The sequence below is a fragment of the Rattus norvegicus genome, chromosome 18, assembly GCF_036323735.1.
Source record: "Rattus norvegicus strain BN/NHsdMcwi chromosome 18, GRCr8, whole genome shotgun sequence".
NCBI classification, from domain to species: Eukaryota; Metazoa; Chordata; class Mammalia; order Rodentia; family Muridae; genus Rattus; species Rattus norvegicus.
Window position 1 is genome coordinate 15,378,416 of NC_086036.1, and position 22,892 is coordinate 15,401,307.

Sequence of the window (22,892 nt, forward strand, 5' to 3'; positions counted from 1 at the left end):
CATTATCCTTTTAGTACTTACGTGATGTGTTTGCTGGCGATTGAATGTGATTTTTATGAGCCACACGTGACGTATTTGGGGGTAAGACACAGACATGTATGTAAGTATAGCTACATAATTAAAAGGGGAAACTTGGCTGGGAGTGAAGAGCACAGGGGGGAGGGAGTGTGAGAACATCTAAGAGCACACAGCCATCCAGATGAGTGTGTGCACTGCCTCTGGCTTACTGTCTGCCACACCCCTCTGTAGTGCTGGCTCCTGGCCTCTGCTCCACCATCATCCTGTTGTCACCATACAGATGGCTTGGCCTGCTGGCTCAGGGCCCTATCCCAGCCGCTCAGGAGGCCCGGACCAGTGTATCATAAACACAGGGCCTGCCTGGACCACATGACCAGCTCAAGGCCAGCTGGGTAACCAAGTGGGATTGTTCCAAAATCAAAAGCGCTGAGGACCACCTCCAGGATGGAGCACGTGTCTGGAGCACCAAGCAGTTGACGCCACCCATAATGGACCTTGAACCTTTGGGGCTTCCTCCATATTGCCCTTCTCAGATCCACCCTACCCACTGCTCCACAAGCCGCTCTTGGTTCTCTGTAGACACATTCCCACACAGTTTTAGTCAGTAGTGTCGTCTTCACAGTTTAAACTGCCTCATCTACTGTCCACTCTGAGAAGACTCCCCCAAGCTGTGTGGTTTTCCCCAAACCCTGACCACTCACCATCCAGGATAACTCCCGTCATGTGTATGATCTGAGGAGGTGCCAGGAGTTCTTAAGACCAGGCCTGTAGTTTACTTTTTGTCTAATGCCCAATGTGCCTGATACGGAGAATTTTGTTAGAGAATACATATTGAGTTAAACCTCTTTGAAAAAAAAAGGTACAATTTCAAAAACAAAGTTGCAGTGTGATAATCTGCCTTTAGCACTCTGACTGGAAAACAAATATGAATCCGTGTTGTGGAAAGACAGGCATTGGTTCTCAAAATGGAAACTGCACCAGAACACATCTGACCTCCTGGGAGCTGCCAAAAGAGCATACATATTCTTGCGCTCTCAGTCAGTACCTCAGTCAGTACCCCTGGGCCCGAGGCCTAGGCTCCTGTGCTCTATTGCGATCCTGGATGGGTCTCCCAGCAGTCTGCCACTTGCCTTGCTGCACTTCTGAGAAACCACGGTGCAGTTCAGGCGTCCCAAACCTGTGCGGCACCATTCGCATGCTCTTCGTTTAATTTTGTCTTCAGCAGTAGCATTGGCAGGAGGAAGCGGTTTTAATATTTACTTATTTATGAATTCATTTCTCTGTTCTTGTCCTAGAAGACATTGAAGGCAGGTAGGACCGTGCCACTAGATGAGAACAAATCCAAATACGGTTGACCTAAGCCATCTGTCCTCATGCTTAGGAATGCCCAGAGTCTAATACGTCTCCGGTGTTTGTTTTGGCTCCGTACAGCTTGTCCTGTGGTATCAGCTTTTAGTGGCGTGCTCCGGGAAGGTACACGCAGGTCACCTGCACACTGCAGACTGTTCTTCCCTAACACTCTACCCCGTAAAGACCTACACTCCACACCTGGCGGTTCTCCATCGCCTTTCTCCCACTGTGGCATTTCTCTCTCTTTTCAGTCCCAGCTAGCAGCTCTCCCTCAAAGCCACTGTTAAAACAAACAGCAATTAGAATGTATGGAATTCCAACTGTGCAGGAGTTCATTGAGACACATAGACTTTGGGCCTGCTTACTTTTGTAGAGAGAAAGGAGAGAGAGAGAGAGAGAGAGAGAGACAGACAGACAGACAGACAGACAGACAGACAGACACAGACACAGACAGACACAGAGAGACACAGAGAGATATAGTAATTTAGAAGCTCTTCATAATGAAGTTTTAATAATTTTCTTTTTAAAATATAAGACAAGGTGAAAAAAATGAGCCTCAGCTTTTCTTCAGTTTGTGAGAAATACTGAATACAGCTGTGGTGCTGGACTTGCTTGGAACCTTTTGCCTCTATCTGACATAGCTTCCTTGCACATAAACACTTTCAAATGCTCTTTAAAGTAGAAGTTGTGGGCCGGGTTGGCCGTAGCTCAGTGGTAGAGCACTCGTCTCCTCTATACAGGGCTCTGGATTCAATACCCAGCGTCATAATAAGTAAATAAGTAAATAGGTCCCATGGAAATATCTTGTATTACATTGAGAAATAATGAAAATTACTCACTTCTCGTTATTTTTATCCCAAGAACGTTACTTTATGACCACTTTCTTTGAACGTTAGATCTGGGTCATGGATCTGTATGCATATTTGGGCTGCATTTATTTCTCAGAGGAGCAGTCTGTTTCAAGGAGAGCACAGGGCCGTATCCATTCTGTATTGCGGGTTGCCTAAGTCCACTTTGAAGTCCTGTTGAGTTCCTCGTGTGGAATGGGAGGTTGAGCCATGTGCCCCACCGCACTGGTCCAGCTTAGAAATGCTTCCTGTCGCTTTGTGTTATGTACAGGGGAGTGGGCAGCGGATGGTGTCCTCTGTTTTGTTCAAGCCACTTTAGTACCTGTTTCCTCGGTGGTGGAGATGGAGAAAGGCCAGCGTAGTGCTGAATGTGTCTAAAAGCGACTTCCTTGGCTTGGGGCAACTGTCGAAGGTGTGGGAAGGAACAGGGAAAGGAACAGGAAGGAGTTTGACCTGAGGCAGAAGATATTATCTCCCCCTCACCCTTCAGCCCCCTGCCGTCCCCAGCCTTCTTTCTGCACCCTATTCCCACTCCCCTTGCTATGTGTGGCTCTCCACCCCTAGGCTGAGTGACTGAGAAGCCAGCTTTCTCAGCTGGCTCTTCCTGCAGTCTGTGCATCTTCTCCCTCTGTTTCCCACTCGGTCCGGGACAGGAAGCACTGACAGCAGATACCAGCAGGCCTTCCACACTGACGGGACCTCAGCCAATATCATCACAGCCCATACTGGCACTGTGTGGCTGGTGGAAGGCTCCCTTATTTTCCTCAGCATCTGACTATTTAAATAAAATGTCATTTAAATGAAAGCATTTTTGAAATTTTAAAATATTTTTCTTGATTGACTTTTTTTTTTTTAAGGTAGAAAAAAAAATGATCAGGGTTTGATTCATGTTCAATATGTGTTTCTCCAGATTGGTTCAAGCTTTGTGTTGAATCAAGTTCCTGGCATTTTCTTATTCTGGGTGCTTTTTGAATTTGGCTGATGAAATTGTAGTTACATCTACTACTCTTGAGATATGAACAATGGAAGGGAATACAATTTATAGAATGCATTCGGGGCTCTGTAGAGGTGTGGCCCTCGAGCGTTGAGCCTGAAGGACAGGCCCTCTCCGATTTACCCTGGTGGCAGTGATCCCTGTGAGGGTCGCAAGTTCTTTGTGACCATTTTTGGCTGCAGATCTGTGCTTGTTAAATAGGTTGGTTCCAGGCTAGCACTGTGTCCCCTGTGCCTACTCTCTTGTGTCAGCAGAGAAGACAGGTTAGGGATGAAGTCAGCTCACAGGCTAAATTTAGTAGGGCTGATCTGACTGACTCTCTTACTGAAACCAAGTAAGGCTATCCCTCAGTGTCAGCGGGCCCAGCAGTTCCCTTAGCTTTATAAAATCAGAGGTAAGAAACTGAGCCATTTCATAATGGGACTGCGGTTAGGTCATAGTATACGAATGGAATATTATCTGTGCTTAGCGGCGTTCTGTAGAGATCTTGTCTAGGCTGGGTGTTGTTTTTTTTGTTTTTGTTTTTTTGTTTTTTTGGTTTTTTTTCTTCTTAATTTTATTTGACCAGCTAATTTCAAAATCCATTTACTTGGTTTCAGCATACCAAATAGTTAGAGAAAGACAGATAGCAAGTGACGTGGGCCATGTCAAGGCCTGGTCCAGCTGGAGGGTGGCTTGCTGGAGTGGGTAACACATTGAAGTCCCCACCAATTCACTGGCTCAATACAGCTTATTTTCTTGAGAAGAGAGTATAGAATATAAGGGTTTTTTTTTTCTTCTTCCCTTATAATTTGTATATTTCCATTATCTTGATACTTTTGTTATTGAAGATAAACATGAATCAGTGGGATTGGAAGGGTTTGGTTTGGTGTTTTGTCCTAAAGTTCGTGTGTGTGTGTGTGTGTGTGTGTGTGTGTTCACCTGCCTTTGAAATGCCAAACACCAGTATGCATTCACCTTGACTTACCAGAGTTTTACTAGGAATTTTTTTTTTTTTTTTTTTTTTTTTTTTTGCACATTGGGATGTTTGGTCCTGGACACACATGTCCACCCGGTCTCCCTGCTGTGCACGCTCTTCTGACCATGAACAGAGCTTTACTCTGCAAATACATTTATAGGCCTGAAATAAATAGGGCAAGATTATCGTCCTTGAAGCCCTGTCCATAAAAGAGGAGACCACAGCAGGAAGTGCCTCTGAAGAGAGATGGCCGCGTGCAAAGGAGAATGCTATGCTAACTAAAGGAAGGTGGGAGTAAGCGAAGAGACACTCAGATGCATGGGTGTGGCAGGGTGCTCCTGAGTGACAGAGTGGCAGCTATTCAAGGAACACCCCAGAAAGTCTGTCCTCCTCCTAGAGTTGGGTGGGGCTGCCCAGTGTGTAGGAGCCTGCATAGGGTGCTGCGTTTCTTCAGTGGACAGCCTCCCCAAGCCAGGGTAGCCTGTGCCCCTGCCTTCAGAAGCATGCTTCATCACACTCGGATTCATGAAGTGCACGGCTGTGTGAACATTGGTTCGAGGCCACTGGGCGTGCATGAGATATCCCAGGGAACCTAACTTCTTTGGAGGAGCAAGACTAGCACACCTAGGTTTCAGAGAGCTGGGTAGGTACCGAGGACTGTTGACTCTGCCGTCCATTCCTGCATCCCGTTCTCAGCTTCTCCCCTTCATCCTGGTTATAAGCACCAATGATGAAGATAAATCGAAGCCCAACAGCTGGAGGATGGATGCCCTGAAATATATACCGTATATGTATTTCATTGAAAGCTCCACCTGTGTGTGCGTGTGTGGTGTGTGTATATACATATTAGTGACAAGTCAAAGGATACACATCCATGTTAAACTTGAAAATGTCTCATAACTAACAGGAGTAAACAAAAATTGACGACATTATTAGAAACGTAAACCAATAAGTTGTGAATTCTTAATAGATTGCAAAAATAATTAGAGGAATTTATAAAAAGCAATATCCTTAGTTACACCCTATATTTTGATTTTGATTTTCCGTTACGTGGGGACCATGTGTGGTAGAAATATAAGCTTCACAGCTATGGTTGAAGGTCTTATAGGTTCGCAACGTCCTGTGTCCATGCTGGGCTCTACCTGTCCCTAAGCCACCATCCTGTATGTGTGTGCTTAGAGAGGAGAAACGTGTTCGTGTGGACTCTGGAGCTAATGGGAGCCCTGCCATAAATTCCATTGACTTTTGGGCTTGAGGCTGTGACTGCAGTGTGTAGTTGGCCTCTTAAGGGGTATGGAAGCCTTGAAGTACCTGTGGGTTTAAGACTTGTTGAGGTCATAAGTGTGGTGACCTTAGAGCCCTCCCTTGTGACTTCATCTCTGATTTTACTTGGTTTGTTTTGTTTTTTTTTGTTTTTTGTTTTTTGTTTTTTGTTTTTTTTTTTTTTTTTTGCTTGCTTTTACTTGGTTGGGTTTTGTTTGAGATCGTCTCCCTATTTAGCTTAGGCTGGTCTCCAACTTTCAATCCTCCTGCCTCATCTTCCCAAGTGTGTCCCTGGTAAGCTAGTGGTTAGGAATTGGTAATCTCCCAGATTCTTCTATCATTGGCATAGGAGACCACACATGGCCTAAAATACTAAGTGTATCTTGTTTGTTTTGTCTTTTGGTTTAGGTTTTGGATATTTTGGTTGGTCAGTTGGTTGGATGGTTGGTTGGTCGGTCAGTTGGTTGGTTGGTTGGATGGTTGGTTGGTTGGTCGGTTGGTTGGTTGGTTAGGGCTTGTACTTGTTATTGGTGATGGTGTTTTATTTAGACATAATCTCAGTACACCAGGTTAGTCTTGAACTTTGAATTCTCTCCCTGCCTCCTACATGCTGAAATTATAGGTATGCACCACCAAGCCCGGCCTACAATCCTTGCCACTGAAGCACATAAAGACATTGCCTATTTCGAAATCATTCACTGGGTCTATAAAAACCAGTATCCTTACAAGAGAAAAGTGAGTTCCAATATACCGAATGTTATTTTGGATTTTTTTCTCAAGATGTCATTTATGTGACGTGACAAATTCTTGTTTCCATTTTTTTCTTTTTCCTTTTCTGTCAGTTTAAAACCTCTAAAGACTTACAGGAAGAATGTATATTTGAGGGAGACCTCAGACAGTCATTTCTCTTTACAAATGAGTTTACTGTGTCTTAAGCACCTCTGTATTTTTCTGAGCGAAGACCTAAGAACTGGAGACCCCTCTGATGTTTCCCAGAAGAGGAACCAGAGCGTCTCAGGAGTGCGTGCTTACCCATCCTGTGCATGGCAGAAGTCACAGATCTCATTCTGTGACTAAACTCATTTTCATATTTCATGTCTGAAATAGTCTAGCCTTTCCTCATGTCGGCCTCACTTAAGCAAGTTATTCCCAAGAGGATCTCATGTCCTGGTTTTAACCATTTTATGCCACCGAGGAAAACAGAATATCTAGAATAATTTTGTTGCAAGCGTGGTCCCTGCACGTACACATATACCTATGTATACTCTGGACTCACACAGATACATGTGTGCATACATGCATATTTACATACACATATACATATACACACTGCATGTATACACATGTGCACACATGCACATTCATACACATAAATATACACATCACATACCGCATCCACCACGTAGTGCATACACATATACATGGGCACATCTGCACATACACACTCATACATGTGCATTCATACACAGAATCACACATGTGTGTTTGCACACACACACACGCACACATGAACATTCACACGTACCAAAGGACTTATTCGCTGGCGCATGCCTGTTCCTTTATGTTTGATCTCATCCAGTGCACCCGTTTTGAGGGGCTACCCTAGCACTCCCTCAAACTTCTCGGGCACCTTCTTAAAAAGTTGATGTGTTTCAGTTGTGTATAAAAGAACCTGTTGTTTCAACAACAGAGAATTACTATTTTACCACTCATTTTTACCATTTAATTTCTTTCTTTCTTTCTTTCTTTTTGTACTAATTCCACCCTGGCTGCAGGATCGAAGCCATTTCTATATTCAGAGTCCAGAGATGCCAGCCATTGCTAGCACAGTAGAATAATGACATCATTCCCAGTTATGCTCATCAGCCTCCCACCGCCATAACAGAATACCTGAGATAATCAACCCACTTTTTTTTTAATCTTTATTAACTTGAGTATTTCTTATTTACATTTCGATTGTTATTCCCCTTCCCAGTTTCCAGGCCAACATCCCCCTAACCCCTTCCCTCCCCCTCTATATGGGCTTCCCCTCTCCATCCTCCCCCCATTACCACCCTCCCCCCAACAATCACGTTCACTGGGCGTTCAGTCTTGGCAGGACCAAGGGCTTCCCCTTCCACTGGTGCCCTTACTAGGATATTCATTGCTACCTATGAGATCAACCCATTTTTTAAAGGTTTATTCTAGCTCACGGTTTTGATGGTTCCAGTGTTTATCTGATTGGCTCATCTCCGCGGGCCTGGGAAAAGCTAACATATCATAGATTCAGTAGGTGAAGGAGCGGGTACATCCAGCTCATTGGCCCGGAAGCAAAAGAGAGGAAGAAGAGAGGCCCAGGATCCCCAAATCTCGTCAGAGTTTTGTCCCTGGTGACCAAAGAACTCCCACAAGGACCCACTCCTCAAGTTTCTGCTTCCTTCCACCCTGGAGACTGTGCCTTTAACCTGCGGGTCTTTCAGGGTCAGTCAAGTTCCAAATGATAGCATCGGTCTTAAAGAGGCAGAACAACTAAGCAGACTGCACGTCCGTCTGCCACTGGGCTTCCTTAGGCAGTGCAGTGAGAATCCTACATGAAGAACAGAAAAAGTGTCTGCGAAAGGTGACCATAGACTAAGCTGTGAAGGAAAAGAAGCTGTCTTGTGTCTTACGTGTTACGAAGAGACTTTTAGGATAGAAAGTTGGAGGCAGGGAGCCAGTCTGGTGTCTTGCCTGTGAAGTGTGCACATCAGATGTCTGTGGTGTGTGTTAGGGCTTGAGGCAACACGTACAGTATCGTTTCAGGTAGTGAGCACCGTATTCAAGGAAAAGAAAGGTTGGTCTTCATCCTGTTTAGGTCCTTGGCCAAGTGGCCATGAGGAGTTGGTAAAGGGCTGACGGCTACTATGAAGTGGAGCTCACATGTGGAGAAGGGGCCTCCTAACGTGGACAAGCTGAGGAAAGGTGGACACCAAGGACCATGACTGTCTTCTGAGGCCCTGCCCCGTCCCCTTTACTCCTCGAGTCAGCAGGAGTCGACTCAGTACAAGCTGAGCACGGCGAGCATCTGGGGTCCCAGCAAAAGCAACTCAGATCAACCCCAGCCAGGACCTGACCTTGGCTTGCAGTCTCTCTGACACATTTCTATGCAGAGCTCTCGTCTGTCCTGTCAGCTTATCCACAGACAAAGCAGAGGGAGGGGGAGATCCCTGGCCAGCGTGAGGTACCAGGCCTTTCTTGTGTCAGACAGTTCTCAGCACTGATGAGCAGGGCACACCTGGTGACGTCTGACTCTCCAGTCAGCTTCAGTGTCTGCAGTGATCAAGTCAGGCATGTCCACGACTGGCAGCTCTTCAGATGTTTCCTCGCCATTTCCTATGAGTTACATTTTTAATTTATAAGTTTTCATAAGTGACATAGGAAGAAGAAAAGAGGTACCAGATAGAATTGCATACCAGGGAAGAGGAGAACGGCTTAAGATAACCATCACTCTGCAGGCTGGAGTTTCTTTCCACCCTGAAACTATGATGTAAGTGTGACAGACAGCATGTCACCTCTCTGTCACCTCCTTCCCAGGGGTGTGGTTCTTCCCTGGATTTTAACACAGTATGTTTTTATGGCCACCTGCTGTGACCGTGAGAAGCATAACGCTGATATTAGCTTCAGCATAGTTTCCTGAAGTTTCTCTTCAGTCACGGTCAGGAAGATCGGTCTTTATTCCTATGTCTTCCGAAGGACATTTGTGACAATTCACAGAAGAACTGTAAAAAAATAAAGGAGCCAAGTTTTAGAGAAAGTACATATGTCAACATTAAATACAATGTTAGAATCCACTATTAAAAAAAAAAAAAGAACAATTTCTCTCTCTTCCCTAACCCCTCTCCCTCTTTAACTCTTCTATCCTCTATGCTTTGCCCGTCTGACTAAATCCCTAAAATAAATGCTGGGAGGTTTCCCTGCTGATTTGAGTTCCTTCAATTACTGAAATTGTGCTTACATAACAAAATGTCCTGGGACAAACCTGGGATGTGTCGATAAATCGGCTTATTATACAACAGCTTTCTGTTAGGTGGCACGGAGTGCACCGAGGCTCTGTGGTAACTGCTCTCCGTCCTCTGTGGTGCTGGTGACCTTCTTCCGTGCCAAGCTGGGTCTGCTGAACCCTGAGCCTTTAGGCCCCGTGCAGGGAGCTGTGGGGAAGGTGCATCCTTCTGCAGGAAATGCCTGTTAAGGATGCTGTTGATATGTGTGACAGCTCGTGAGCCTGACTTGGGTGAATGGCAAGAGTGAGGAGCTGTGACCTGAGAGAGGAGGGCAAAAGTTTCCATCTGAAGAGAGATGACAAGGCCCCTAACCCCAGGGACAGGGACAGGAACCTCTGTCAGCAAAAGAATGTTTTGTGGGAGTGAGCCTCAGGCTTGTGCTGGTCCGTTCACATCACTCCCATCTTGCATGTATTCTGAGTTCCACTTTGAGGGCTCCCACGTGCCCCCTTTTCTCCTTGCTTCCTGACCGCCCTCAGCAAAGACCCTTGAAGACCGAAACATGATGCTGAGTTAGACTTGACCCTGTCTGTGGGACGACAGCCAGTTTCTCTGTAGACTTCTCCCCTGACTCTCTTAGCACATCTGCGTCCCTGCATTTATTTTGTATTTGCTGTTGCATTTGCTGTTGTATTTGGGTTTGCAGGGCTGTCTGTTCTGTTTTCTCTGTTTTTCTGAATTCTGTATCTCAGTGTTTTTCTGGCCTTTCAAACCTCAGTTACTTGCCCCTTAAAATGAGATCATTTTCCTAGGGAAGAATGTTTTAGGGGACTCACTATATAACTCTGGCTATCCTGAAACTTCACTGTGTAGACCAGGCTGGCCTCGAACTCACAGAAATCCACATGCCTCTGCCTCCAAGTGCTGGGATTAAAGGTATAAGCCACCATACCCAGACGTTTATTGGTTTTTCATTCACCAATAAGCAGAGGGGCATCCCCATGTGCCACCTACAGATGGGCATTTGTTCAGAGGTGACCACATCACAAAAGTTACACGTGGACACTCTTTCCAGATTCCTGCCTGTAAGGCCAACTTACCTTATGTCAGCCTGTCTTAACAAACCAGCACGGGCAGGTAGACAGAACAAAGCTTTCTCTGTGAAAGCTTAGAGATGACATTAGAAACAAGCTTGTAGAGACCCTTCCAGTGCAGGTGGGAAGACAGAGCCGTGATGGCAGAGCCTTCCAGAACCTTCTTTCTTCCTGACTCCAGCAAAAAACCCAAATCTCTCTCCAGTAGGTTTTGTTTATACCTTCCTAACTTGTTTTTATTTGTGATAGAGACTTGTGTTAAGGTCTCCCCACCCCCTGCCCGGTCTGGAATGATAAATTCTAACTTTAGCTGTGGTCTCAGACTCAGACCTATGCTTCCAGTTTCAACACTGACAACACTGAGCTCTGTGGAAGCCGGTGACATTTTGTACTCACCACACACACACACACACACACACACACACACACACACACTTACTTTCTGGACTCTGCTGTGGAAGCCAAGTGTCACTGCGTGAGGCCGGATAGGTTTAGTAAAACTTGATGAGCGTGTTGCCTGAACAGAAGTCACACGTTGGGAACTGGGCGTGAAACTTAAAGTATCCAGAACTGGCTTAGTCCTTAGGTAGAAACTCAGCTAATGTTTCCAGCCAACAGTCTTACTCTTCAGCTGTGGTGGGTGGGTAAACCACTACAGACCGGTGACCGTAATGCTGGGGTTAGTGTGCCTGACACGGATGCGCTGACTTTCAATCCGCCATCTTAATGGCGAGTTTCTGAGAAAGTTGCTTCTCCAAGTAACATGTAAACAGCAGTCCTTGTTCATATCGTAAGCCTCAGCTGTCGTACATTCTCTGTGTCTCCCCAAAGTTTACCTTTTAATAAAGAGTCCATCCTACGTCTCAGCCAAGGTCTCTTTGGAGTTTGATTTCTACTGCCCCCAAACTTCCATTTGGAAGAGAGAAGAAATGTTCTGTCTCCCGTGACATAGCAGCACTTTTATCTACTCAGAGTGTCCACTGATTGTTCCACATCATCAGAATCCCTACAGTCAGGCTATCCGTGAGTGATGCTCTGCAGGTCTCTGTGTTGGGGAAGAGTGCGTGGGCCTGTATGTATACGTTTGTGTGAAAGCATGCATGTGTGCGTGCATGCATACCCAGGGATGCAAGTTACTGTATTTGTGCGTGCACAGGTCAGAGGTCAGCATTGGATGTCTTTCTCTATTTGTTCCTGATGGTGTTTTTTGATACAGGGTCTCTTACTGAACCTGGAGCTCACTGATTGGCTACACTGGCTGGCCAATGAGCTTCATCCACTTTTCCTTTATGAGGGGGGCGGGGAGTCTCCCACTAGGACTGGAACTCACCAGTTCAGCTGGGCTAGCTGGTCAGTGAGTTCCAGAGATTTGCTCCTACTGCTGCCCCAGCACTGGGAATGCAGTCATCTCGTGTCACCGAAGCCTGGTTTTCACATGGGTCCTAGGGGATAAACTCTGGGCCTTGTGATTGGCACTTACTGACTCAACACTCTCTCCAGCTTCACAATTGAACTCTTAAAACATGCGTGGTGTATGTGGTGTCTGTGTGTCTGTCTGTCTGTCTATCTCTGCCTCTTGTCTGCCTGTCTGTCTGTGTATATGGGTAGAGGTTTCTGCTGACTGCTGGAAACAGAACCTCATGTTTTGAAGTATCACTTTCCTCTTTAGTCAGCCCTGATTTCCCACAGGGACACTTCCTCCACTAGGAGGTTTGGGCTTTGGTGGCAGATGCAGTCCTACAGAAGCATTGGTTCAAAGAGTGACCAGGCCAAATACAGAGAGACAGTAGGCCTCTGTGTCTGTAGTGTACCGAGCCTCCAACCCATTATGCTCTCATGAAAGCTGTTTTAATTGCTAATATGTGGCTGTTGAGATATGGCTGAAAACAGTTACATTGTTAATTTATGAGACCATCAGGAGCTCAGAAAGGAGTGTGTGGAAATAAGTCACCAAGAGAGGAGAGGAGCCCCTACTGCCCCTGGGAGCATGCAGCACACCGGGCCTCTCTGACATAAACCACAACAAAAGACGGGGAGGCCAGAAGCAACCATGCTGGCGAGAGTCTGAGACATGAGTAGGTGAGACGTCCTGTTCTGATTAGCAGAGAACTTCAAGTAGCCTTTGAAGAAGTTGGTGGCAGCCCGAGCGAGAATCAGATCATCATCTAAGTTTAGAGCTGGGCACTCTATCCAGCCCTAACGTTTTGCACATGAGAATATTGTTGGCTTAGAGGGTGTGATGGCATGTCCAACGTATTCAAGATGGGGAAGGCTTCGGAGCCAAGGGCTGGCACTCCGCTCCCCTCCTCCTCCGCCCACCTCCTCCTGGATAGATGCTTAAGAAAGTGTTCTAACAGTTCTTTACCTGTTAAGATTCCTGTAATGAAAGAGAGGACCACATCAGTATGCCCAATTAATTCTTTTAATTAAGGCTGTGATTCTCTGCCCCTCATTGAGTAGGAAGATTAACGGAAAGATTAGCTGTACCCAGTCCCCCAGCAGCTTGGCACCTCTGCCTAGTTCCTTGGCCTATGGGAGTTAGATAGGCAGTTTGGGTAGCTGCTTATGGCAGAGCCCGGGGTTCTGCCTTAATGTCAGGCTTGATGTGGTCACTACAAATCACATTGCATTCTGGGAAATGAACTGCGAGGTAGGTAGGTTTGTGTGTTTTCAACAGTAGAGGTGAGGGGAAGAGGAAAAGAGATACGAGAACAATAGGAACAGAGAGAAAGGAGACATTTATTTAACTTTATGCACACACCGTCTATACTTAAATGGAATGCTTCTGATTCTATACCGTTGAAGTAGATTTACAGTATGTCCAGCCTAATTTTCTGCTGTATAATAAGCAAGTGCTTCAGTTCGCTTTCTGTTTCTGTGATGAAACAAACAAACAAAAGCCATGTTCAAAAGCATCTTGGAGAGGAAAGTTTATTTGACTTACACTAACATGTCACAGTCCAACGCAGAGGGAAGGCAGGGCAGGAACTCGAGCAGGGCCCTGGAGGCAGGCACAGAAGATGGAGGAGCACTGCTTACTGGCTTGCTCCCTTCAGCTTACTCAGTGTGCTTTCCTGTACACCCAGGACCACCAGACGAGGATGGCACCACTCAGACTGGGCTGGGCCCACCCACATCCATCATCAGTTAAGAAAATGTCCCCCCAGTCTTACCTGGAGCAACCATACATGGGCATTTTCTCAGTTGATGTTCCCTCCTCTCACGTGGGTCCACCGAGTGTCAAGTTGGCAGAAAACTGGTGCCCCAGAGTTTAAATTCTGCTTTGCTGTTGATTAGCAGATGGTACCCTGAGCATGTCCTCAAATCTGTAAGGTGGCATTCTCGAGAAAACACCTCATAAGGGTCCTGTGCGGTGTCAGGATGATGGAAACCCATGTGCAGTCACTAACAGATTGTATAGGCATGTATGGGTGTTTTCTATCTTATATTTCTGGTATAATATATCCTCCCATGGCTGTGTTGTTAAATGCCCGCCCCCTTTGACCTGAAATCCTCCATGTGAAAATGCCCATTTACTCTGGTGCTCACTCTGCCCTTGGAGGGGATTGGGGAACAAGAGGTTTTGCCACACGTCTCATCCTCACAGATAAACAGTGTCAATCAGATCCCCACAGCTTCTGCATCTAACTGTTCCTTGTTGACCCTGCCTTCCTCCTTTGATGCCTCCTATGATGTTGGAATTCATGTCCCCAGCTATGTCATGGTCATGGCTGAGACCATCTGAAGGCTTCAGGGCTGGATGTAGCCCAGCACTATGGAGAAGCAGGACTGTTTCCTTTATTTCAAGCCGTCTCTAAACTCTCGTCGCCTTTCCTAACGCGAGCACATTGTGCCGATGGCTTCTGAGGGCAGCACATTACAACCAGCCTCTTGGTGGACATAGCATCCTCCCCTTGGGTTGCACTGATTCATCTTGCATTTAGTCTTTCAATGTTTATCTTTTTACGTTCTCTGAAGACTTGGTATGATACTTGTTTAGTCTTTATAAAAGGAAAACACCAAATCTTAAAAGAACACCTAGCAGCTCTTGTACTGTCTCACTGGGGATTTTGGTAACATTTCCATTTGCCATTTTCCCAGCCTCTGAGCTTCATTCATTATCCAAATAATTACTGGAATCTTCTGGTTTCAAATGCTATATTAAATGCTTAGGTACAAAAGGGACAAGGGCCAGGGGCAAACGTGCTCTAACACTACATCCTGTAGAAGGTGAAGCAAGAACTAACAGAGACATACATAGGACATAAGATATGACCAGTGCGAGGTCACAAGGAGGGAAGTAGGGCTACCTCAGATGGCGCCAGGAAGGAAGACCTCTCTGAGACAGTGCCTTCTGCTCTCTGGTTGAAGGAAACAGAGCATAAGGTTCTAGGTGGCCCCAGGGTGTACAGGTCCTGATGCAGAACCAAAGGGCATGTCCCAGGAAAAGCTGAGAAGCCTGCAGTGAAAGGAGCGTCCTAGGGGAAGCCTCGGAGTGAGGTAGAGCTGTGTCCTCTGGGCATGGTGCCCTGGGGAAGGAATGTGGGTCTTACAGTAGCTTCATAAGAAGCCACCTGGCGCTCCTACAGTGTCATCGAGGTTGAGTTGTAGAAACCGTGGCAAACTAGAATTCAAGGAAAACAGACCGTGTCATATCCGGGCTAAGGAAATAACCCAGATCTATGTACCTGAGAGGGAACCGTCGATGGCTGACTAAGACTTCCCAGCAGAGGAAGTGGTGTTTGACTGTTCTAGTTAGGTGCCATCTATTTGTTTTGGGCTTTTGTTTTGTTTTGTTTTGTTTTGTTTGTTCGGTTTGTTGTTTTTTTTTTTTCCTGTGTAGCCTTGGCTATTCTGGAATTAGCTCTGTAGACTAGGCTGGCCTCAGACCCAGAGACCCGATCTGCCTACCTCTGCCCTCAGGGCACTGTGATTAAAGATGTGTGCCAACTGGCCCCGCTACATAGATGAAACAGTGCTTTTTTTCTAATAAAGGGAGAAAATTCAGGGTCTCAAGAATGGGGGCCAAATGCCGTTATGAGGTTGAGTAGAATGACGGACGAGAGAGCGGTTGATTCTGTAATGGGTGTACTGCGGACAACTCTGACCAGAATGTAAGACTGGAGGACAGTTGCTAGCCGTGGAGTAGAACTGGCACAGGAAGCAGTAGGAGTGGGAACAGGAGGAAGAGGGCCCGCTCTGCTCCACTGGCTCAGTGGTGTGTGTGAGGCTGAGAGAGTTGGTTTTGCTTTATTTTGTCAAACTCCCGTGGTACCAGAGCACACTTCGGAGTTTCATAGAAGATCTTTACGGAGGGGAATTAGCAGAGCAAGCAAGGCCGAGGGCTGTTGCAGGAGCCACTCAGTAGGAAGGCAAGAAGATGAGGTGAGACCCAGAGCACAGTAGGAACCTGGTGTGGGTCCTTCTGTGGTAAAGCTCCTGTCCCTGTGAGTACCTTTAAAGTGCTGCTGGTGGGCTCAACGGACTTCAAGATTTTCTTTTTACGATGTGTAATCAGCATACCCTTAAAAGACACAGGGAAACAAGACCTGAAAGTAATCTACTGCACACACACACACATGGGCCAGCAACATGACTTCTGCACAGCTCCACAAGTCGGCCAGGATCTCCTCTGAGTCTAGAAAAGCTGGCGTGTGTCATGACATCTAAATGTCCACGTAGCATGTCCTTGCTGGAGGAGCTCACAGGCGGTATTCTTTCTATGTGTCCTGCCTACAGGGCAGTTACTCTCCTGCCCCAACGCCCATATGCCTGTGTAATGCATAGGAAGTCGGGGAAAGCTTGGGCCGTACAGGCAGAAAGCTATGCAGTCAGGATTCCAAGCACACCATTTAGTGTAGCCTTGGTGCTTAAGCTTTTCAACAATATGAAGTACATCCCAGCTTATCTTTCCAGTGTAAAGGAACCATGGCAAGAAGGCAGAACACAGCGCCACAGACAGCTCACTTGAAAATACGCACATCAAATCCCGTTTGTGAATATAGCCCTGCACTGAAGGCTTAGCAGTGAGGATTATTCCAGAAGTGCAGAGCTCAGACCTAGACAATCAATGGATGGGTGGGAGAGCACCCTCATAGGAGCAGGGGGAGGGGATGGGATAGGGGGTTTCTGGAGGGGAAACCAGGAAAGGGGATAACATTCGAAGTGTACATTTAAAAATTCCAATAAAAGAAAAGAAAAAAAGGAAAGTCAATGGATATGATTGATCATATTAACAAACTAAAGGAAAAAGATTTTTCCCTGATTGTTGATAAAATTCAGTGAAAGTTAATTGCTAGTAAAATTTAAGAGTATTTCCTTAGTATTAAACATCTGTGGCTAATACACACACACACACACACACACACACACACACACACACACACATATTTTGGTGGTAGTGAGTTTTTGTTTTTTGTTTTTTGCTTTTTGGTCTGAGACAGTATTTCTCTGTATAGCCCTGGCTATCCTAGAACTCCTTCTGCAGACCAGGCTGGACTTACCTCACAGAGCTGCCTACCTTTGCCTCCGGAACACAGAATATTCTGACCAAGTATCAAGCTTATATTCCCACCAGCAGTGTGTAAGAGTTCTCCTCTGGGGGTTGGAGATTTAGCTCAGTGGTAGAGCGCTCAAGGCCCTGGGTTCGGTCCCCAGCTCCGAAAAAAAGAAAAAAGAAAGAAAAAAAAAAAACAAAAGAGTTCTCCTCTGGCCACCTCATCTGCATTTCTAGTATTTGCTTACTTGATGATTACAGTTATTATTCTTAATGTGCTTTAATTTGCATTTCTCTAGTGGCTGTTGAAGTCGAACACTTTTTCATGCGTTTATTGTCCATTTATACTTATTTCTGAGAACTAGCTGTGTGTTTCACTGGCCCACTAACTGGTTGGGTTGCTCATTCAGTGCTACAGAACATTCTCTGCACACTGAAGAGAAAAGTAACACATCCAAGAGGTTAGAGGGAAGGGCAGACCATGCTAGAATAGTTGCTAAGCAAATGAGGACCCATCAGATGGTAGGAGTTTCACAGATTACTGAGCGTTAATGGTTTCGGCTCTCTAGTCAGAATATAGACCAGCAAATGACTAAGAACAGGGTCCTCACCTTCACAGACGAGCAGCCTTAGGTGAGGGACTGCTAAAGGACATGTAACTAGAGAGCCTGTGAGTGTCACTGTCCAATACCTCACAAAATAAACTTCAAACAAAAATTAGCCAGATATCAAAAAAAAAAATCACTTACTATTAAGGAAACTACGTAGAAAAACTGATTTACGCATGCGCACCAAACACAGTGGATAAAACAAACTGCAGATATGAACACATAAATTAACACCAACACCGTAACAGAGGTGTGGGGGGGTGGGGCAGGAGCTAGGGATTCAGCCCACGGCCTTCTGGGTAATCAGCAGAGACTGTACTGCCAAGCTACACCCCTGCCCCAGGGGATTTACTTTTGATTTCAAAACTTGCTACAGAGACACAGTAATCAAGATAATGTATGTTACTGGCATAAGGCTAGATATGTAGGTAGAGTAGTCTTGGAAATCAAGAAGAAAAGGGGTTAAGTAAATATAAGGTAATTATAAGCTAATTAATTTTTCCATGAGAGAACCTGGATAAATGTTGATTAGTTTCACAAAATCAGATGGGAGGGAACCAGAGACGTGGCTCAGTAGTTAAGAGTATTTGATGTTTGCAAAGGACCTGGGTTTGACTCTTCTCACCCATGTGGTGACTCGCAGCTGCCAACTTCTAGGCGGATCCAGTGTCCTCTTCTGGCCTACTTGGAGAGATGGACATTCAAGCAAAACATGTATACCCACCCCCTCCAAATAAATAGGTCAATTTTTAAATTTATGAATGATTCTGGGATGACAGTATCCAAATTCAGAACAATGAAATGTTTAAACTCACCCTATCCACAAGAGTCAACTCAAAAATTGATCATAAACCTGAATGTAAAAACTAAAATCATGAAGCCTTTGGAAGAAAGCATTGGGTACTGGTGTTCCTAACCTTGTGGGCAGGGTGGGTGTGTCTGACCTTGGGTTGGGCAGTGTAGGTGTGTCTGACCTTGTGTTGGGCAGTGTGGGTGTGTCTGACCTTGTGTTGGGCAGTGTGGCTGTGTCTGACCTTGTGCTGGGCAGTGTGGCTGTGTCTGACCTTGTATTGGTCGGTGTGGGTGTGTCTGACCTTGTGTTGGGCAGTATGGGTGTGTCTGACCTTGGGTTGGGCATTGTGGGTGTGTCTGACCTTGTGTTGGGCAGTGTGGGTGTGTCTGACCTTGTATTGGTCGGTGTGGGTGTGTCTGACCTTGTGTTGGGCAGTGTGGGTGTGTCTGACCTTGTATTGGGCGTTGTGGGTGTGTCTGACCTTGGGTTGGGCATTGTGGGTGTGTCTGACCTTGTGCTGGGCGTTGTGGGTGTGTCTGACCTTGTGTTGGGTGGTGTGGGTGTGTCTGACCTTGTGTTGGGTGGTGTGGGTGTGTCTGACCTTGTGTTGGGTGGTGTGGGTGTGTCTGACCTTGTGCTGGGCAGTGTGGGTGTGTCTGACCTTGTGCTGGGCAGTGTGGGTGTGTCTGACCTTGGGTTGGGCAGTGTGGGTGTGAACCTTCGCCCACCTTGGGGCAGGCTGTTCTTTCTTTACCATGGCAACAAAAGCACAAGCGATGAAGGGTTAAATTGGCTTAGTTCAAAACTGAAAGCATGCACTTGAGGTGATACTGTCTGGGAGAATCCACACAAGGCAGGAAGCGTTTGCAAACCTCATGTCCGATAAAGGAGCCCTGTCTGGAACTTAGGATTCCCACCACTCAACCAAAGCGTACCTCAGTGTAAGCACAGGCAAAGAACTTGCAAAGAAGCCTCCAAAGACAGTCTACGGTGGCCCAGAGGTGCTTTAGGAAGGTGTTCAGCGCCATTAGTAATTAGTGAAATCCACCTGAGGCACCAACCACACCCACTAGGACATCGAGGATCCAAGCAGACAGCAGTCAGTGTGGAGTGGAATTTTTCGTACAGAGCTGGTGGGAAAATAAGATGGTGTGCTTGCCTTGGAAAACAGATGGGCAAGTCTTCAGGATGTTTACCACAGACACACCATGTGACTCACCAGAAACTCCTCCTCACAGCCAATGAGAACATACGCCTCGCAAGAACCTACAAATGTTCTCAGCAGCTTTGCCCGACAGTCCCCAAATGGCCCAGATGCCCGGCTGGTGATGGAGCGATAGATGTGATAGGAGTTATATAGTGGAATACCGTCCACAGAAAGGGTTGGAGGTCTGATGCACCTTAAAAGGTTTCTCCGAGGAAAAGAGCCAAGCTCAAGGGTCACAAAGTGAGATTCCCCTTAAGTGAGATCTGGGGAAAGGCAGAACGTGGAAGTTAGAGTAACAGTTGCCAGTGAGCAGGGGAGGGGAACAGAGAGAGTGGTGCCAGTGGCTGTGAGGTCTGCATGTGGTGTTAAAAATCTGGAATTAGAGACCTGGTATTGGATTGACAGTCCTGTGAATGTGAATACATTGACCCACTGGCCAAATCGCACATTTGAAAGGTTGAGTGTATGGGTTATATTGAATGTTTTTAAAGGCTATTTCCTGTATGCCTTTTCAATTCAAAACTACAATGGAAGGAATAAATGGAGATTACTTTTTTAATTTTCAAAAGGAGGGAAGCACTGTTCGTTTTGCTTGTTCTATGGGGGTTTGTTTTGTTTTGTGGTTTTTGAGACAGGGTTTCTCTGTGTAGCCCTGGCTGTCCTAGAACTTGTTCTGTAGTCCAGGCTGGTCTTGAACTCAGAGATCCACCTGCCTCTGCCTCCCAAGATTAAGGTGCTGGGATTAAGGACGAGGACCACCACCACCCAGTGAGAGAAGAGAAGTTGTAAAACACAGGCTCTGTTAATACAGAGCATAGAGTTTACATAACAAAGAAGATAAGACTATCGTGAGGACACGTCTAAGCCACACAATTCATAGTCTACAATTACACCTTTAAAAATATGAGTGAGGCTGAATATAAATATGCAAAAATTATGCTAAAAACATTGACTCTTATTTTTAACTTTTACCACAAAATATTTTAATATTAATAGCAATAAGACTTTCCAGTTGTATGCCCAGATGGCTTGTATGTTACATGTTGTGACAAAGAAAAATGACTTCCCTAGATAAAAAAAAAAAAAAAAAAAAAAAAAAAAGAGCCCCCAGCACTTGCATTAGGAGAGTAACCATAGTAACGACGAGTTCTTTATCCACCGGAATCCAGTGTAGACTGACCCATCACAGGTGGTGTCAGGACCTGGCTGGTATCAGTTGGCAGCTTGGAATGAGCTCTACGGAAAGTGATCTTTGCAAGCTTATGGAGAAAAGAATGTCTAGGGAAGATGTTGGGTAGGTTGGGATCCTTGGAAAGCCAAGGTCAGTGCTGAAGGAACATCCTTGTGCCTGGGGAAGAGGATGGTAGACTAAGATACTACATTCTGCTCTAGACATCCTGCTGCCACAGTGCTAAACCCCTATCTCTGCATTTCTCTCACTCCCTCCATTGGATGGGGATAGAAACGTGCCCAGCAGAGCGTGGGACGCGGGCTCTCAGTGTTAGTGCGAAGGCAGGAAAAGGAGACTCACCTACATTCTCCTTCTGGGGTATGAGGCGGGGCCCTGTAGCATCTCCCCAGGAAGAATGCACCCAAATGCAGAGGAGTCAAAAAAAAAAAATGACAGATTCCCACTAACATTTGGAATGACTAAAATTAGAACCATACTTTCTATCACAAACCAAAATAAATTCCACATGGATCCAGAATCCGAATGTAAAACTGGAGATCATAAAAGCACTTACAGAATCTATGCATGAATATTTATGGGATGTTGGTTGGGGGAAGTTGCTAAGCATGATGTAAATACCAGAATGCCGTTAAAACGTTGGAGAGAGAATATCGAGTGACCCAGAAAATGCCCCTGGGTGTGGTAGAGTGCTTGCATAGCTCGAACAGGCCCTGGGTGTGATTCCCAGCACCGAAGAAACAAAGGTGTATGTAAAGATAGGTACGATTGCATTTTCAAAGCATTTTCATTTATACCTTATAAGTAAATGTATGACCCTACCTCTGAAAAAATCAGAATGGCATTTGTTGGAATACGGGTTGGTTACCATTTGGTGCTGGCTGTTAGAGATGGTGAATGGTTTTTCTAACTTTCCTCACTGTACTGACCCCCACCACCACCCTCTAAAATTACTGCTCATTTTCAATTTGGAAAGTGAAGGATTCAGACGGTCGTCTGAAGCAGGGTCTCCAGAGGCAGTTTTAATGCTAACCTCCAGCAAAATGAGGATAACTTTGCAGAGTGCATCAGAGACCGGTGTGTCCCACGACCACCTGCGGGATTAGACCAAGGGGGGAGAGGAAGTGAACTGCGCTCCATCTGGTGGCGCCTTTAAAGGGAGGATTAGCTAATCGAACCCCTCTCTGCAAGCCTCATGTTTCCTCTTACCTCCCCAGCATGGTGTTTTGGGTTTGGATTTGCTATGCCTTGTCTTGTTTTTAAGAGAAGCCATCTGCTTGAGAAGAAATGCTTAATTCATGGCGTTGGCATCTAAGGGAAAGCCAGATGCCTCTTTCAATTCTTCATTGCCTTACCTACAAAGAACAAACTGCTCCAGCCCAGCGTCTCTGGTTCCACAGCCTTTAGGTTTCTCTTCCCTGGAACTCCATCTCAGCTGAGGATTGGTGGAAGACGCTGTGGTGCCCTAGCCAAAGGGGAGTCTCCCTTGAGGAAGACAAGGCCTCCAGAAGGCTTGATGGCGAATACGAGGGAGGCCCTTCAGGGTCCAGAAAGACTAATCAATAGCACATCATAGAAATAGAGCAAGCTATCTGCAGACGGCAAAGAAAGGAAAACGTCCCACTTGATCCCGCTCTTGGCACACAGTTGTTCTTTCTATGAGATGGGGGGCGGGTGTCGTGACAGTTTCTGGCGTTAAATGTCCTTAGCCTTCGCCATTCAGATAAGAGCCAAGTGAATGCCATCTTTCTGGGGTTTTTTTTTTTTTCCTAGCTGAGATTGGCACGTTTCAATAGTTCTTCCTTCATGTTTAAGAGTAAAAACCTTGGTAAACAGACTCTCCCTGAGGGTCCCATTGACCGTTTCCGTGCACGTCCCTCTTGGTTGTAAACAGCAGGACTCTGAACATCTGCGCTTTTCGGGAGATCGCTGGCTTCCTCCTCTACGCTCCTGAGGGAAGCCTGTTGCTCTTGGGCTAGAGCGAGGTTGGCATGCAGCTGCTTCTGCTATTAGAAGGCTCGGTGATACAGTTTCCAGCCGAGTTACTTTGCAGGATGGCCATGAAGCAGCACGAGCATATGTATTTGGGCCACACATCCTGTAAGACCCTGTGTA

The 22,892-nt window shown here is 46.0% G+C and overlaps 1 protein-coding gene and 1 long non-coding RNA gene across 4 annotated transcripts in view; both read left to right on the forward strand.

The window, feature by feature from the left end:
- Nucleotides 1-21,509, forward strand: LOC134482919 (uncharacterized). Its single transcript, XR_010059651.1, has 2 exons — nucleotides 1-13,064; nucleotides 13,143-21,509. It is a non-coding gene; the product is annotated as an uncharacterized LOC134482919 (long non-coding RNA).
- Mapre2 (microtubule-associated protein, RP/EB family, member 2) overlaps nucleotides 1-22,892 on the forward strand; it is a 140,805-nt gene that overhangs the window by 74,914 nt on the left and 42,999 nt on the right. The window lies entirely within an intron of this gene.